A 2,423-nucleotide genomic window follows, 5' to 3' on the forward strand; every position below is an offset into this window, starting at 1 on the left:
GAAGATGTGACAGGGCCCCCACCAGCGCACACCGCCCTTTGGCATCTTGGCCTCCCAGGTGGGAACATGGGATCTGACCTGTTTGCTTTCAGAGCTCATACGTAAGAATGGTCCAGAGACCAGCCACACGCTCTAAATGCTGTCACTCCCGAGCTGCTGGCGTCCCTCACCCGCATCTCCTCAACACCTGTTGCATGGGAGATCAGCTTCTGCGAGGGACTGTCTCGACACCTAGTGTCAGAGTTGCCAGGCTCACCCCAGCCCTCCATTTGAGGGGAGCAGGTTATTGAGGCCTTGGCAAGAGACCAGGTGGGTGCCCTACCTGTGGCCTCCTAGGCCACCGGCCCTTTGCACAGGCCACTTAAGTGGCTCAGTACAGGAGTTCCAGCGTGAACTACAGTCGATAGATTTGGGGTCACATTCCACACCAGTTCAGAACCCCTGAGGCTCTCCACTCCTCGCGGCCCATGCTGGTCCTGGGAGCCGCTCGTGGGGAGGGGACCTCAGGGCCGGGTTCACCTTTGGCGGTGCAGCTGCTGGCCACATGGGTGAGGGGAAAGCAGCAGGTGCTCCGCCTGCCCACGGGTCCCCTCTGATCCCACAGTCCCCAGGGCTGGGCTCCTGGGCTCAGCAGACAGTTCTGCAGAGGCGTCCTGGCCGTGGGATCACTCAGTGGAGACAAAGCACACTCCCAGCACAAGGGACCTGGCCACAGTGCTTTCCTCAAAACTCGTGTCGCTTTTGTTGCTTTTCTAACTAAATAAAGAGACTTGAGACATTTCTCTTGCCTCCTGTGACTGTGAGCCAGGCTCGAGGACCTCGGCATGGCAGACTGGGTTCTGCCCCTCTGGGAGCGGGGTGGGGGAACTCACCCAGATGAGGCTGTCCCATTCCTCCCCATATCTGAGCAGCAGAAGCCGTTACGTGGATCCCAGTCCAGTCCTGGTCCTGTCTTCCCGCTGCCTCCTGAGTAATTCTTTCCTGAAAACCCTGTATGTGAATTCCAGGCTAAAAATGAAATTCCATCCATTTCAGTTTAAAGTTTTTTTTTTTTGGGGGGGGGTGTTTGCTATAGGGCGAGTGCACTCGCCAGAAAGACAGAGACAGAAAGTGAGAATCTGCAGCCCAGCACGAGTGTAAGCCACTGGGTCCAGGACTTGAACCACAGTTGACTACATGCGAGTCCAGCAATGTAGCCATTACACCATCTGCTGGTCCTGAAATTGCATCTATTTCAACAAGCTGGGTTTTCATGTCCCAGTGGACTTGCATTTGTGTGACAGTGATACCAGCCATGAGGATGGCACGGTCACTTCAGGGGACGTCGGTGCTCACAGCACTGGCTCCCTAAGTTTCCCCTCATCAGTTCCCTGCCCACCCGTGCGCTCAGCTCAGGACTGCCCCAGGTACAACAGCCAGCCTTGCGGCAGCTGGGCTCTAACTGCCCGAGGTACATAGGACACCGTCCAGGGGCCTGGGTGTGCAGTGGCCACACTGTCAGCTGGAACCCCTCGGTGACGCTGGTCTTCAGTGGAGCGTAGCCGTGGACAGGCCCACAAAATCCAAGCGTGGCTGGAACTGAACACACTTGGAGTGCTGCGGGAGGGGTGAGGCCACATTTCTCAACATGAGTCATTTCCGGAGGAAGGATCGCATCTCAAAATAAGGTGCAGGAACAGCTCAGAGCACAGAAGCCTCTTACCTCCCTGGGAGGGACACCCTAGCCACCCCTACGCTGCCCACTCTTGTGTGGTTGTGGGTGGGATAGAGACGGCTGCTGCTTCCACGCAGGCCTTGAAGCCAGGAGTTGCCTTGCATTGATCTGAGCAAGCCAGGGAGATGTGAGCCAGCCACAGGTCCAGGTGGGGTTGGGTCCAGTCATATGTCAGGTTCAGGTGCTGAGAGGGAGGAGGGGCTGCTGTCAGGGAAGGCTTCCTGGAGGAAGTGACAACTAAGTAGAGCCAAGAGAGGGGTATTCTGAACCAGCCTGTGGCCACACAGATGCCCAGACAGGTGTCCTGGGCCTAGACCTGCAATCCAGGCAGGTGGAGAAGATGGTGCTGTCCCATGGGCTCTTGGTATGGGGGACCAGGTCCAAGGGCCAGCGCTGCTGTGGCAGCTGCTCGGTAACAGGTGACAAGATGTGTTCTGCCCCGTATCCAGCACTCACCATTCCTCATCAGGAACCCACAAGCCAGGTGTGTCCTTCCCTTCTAAAGAGGAAGTGACGCGGAGGTTTAATAGGTTGTCCACATTCTGCCCCGTATCCAGCACTCACCATTCCTCCTCATCAGGAACCCACAAGCCAGGCGTGTCCTTCCCTTCTAAAGAGGAAGTGACGCAGAGGTTTAATAGGTTGTCCACGGTCGTGAAATGGCAGGACTGGAGGTTGCACCCAGACTCTGGCCCGGAGTCCAAAGCGT

This window comes from Tupaia chinensis, unplaced genomic scaffold (assembly GCF_000334495.1).
Source record: "Tupaia chinensis unplaced genomic scaffold, TupChi_1.0 Scaffold000078_1, whole genome shotgun sequence".
NCBI classification, from domain to species: domain Eukaryota; kingdom Metazoa; phylum Chordata; class Mammalia; order Scandentia; family Tupaiidae; genus Tupaia; species Tupaia belangeri.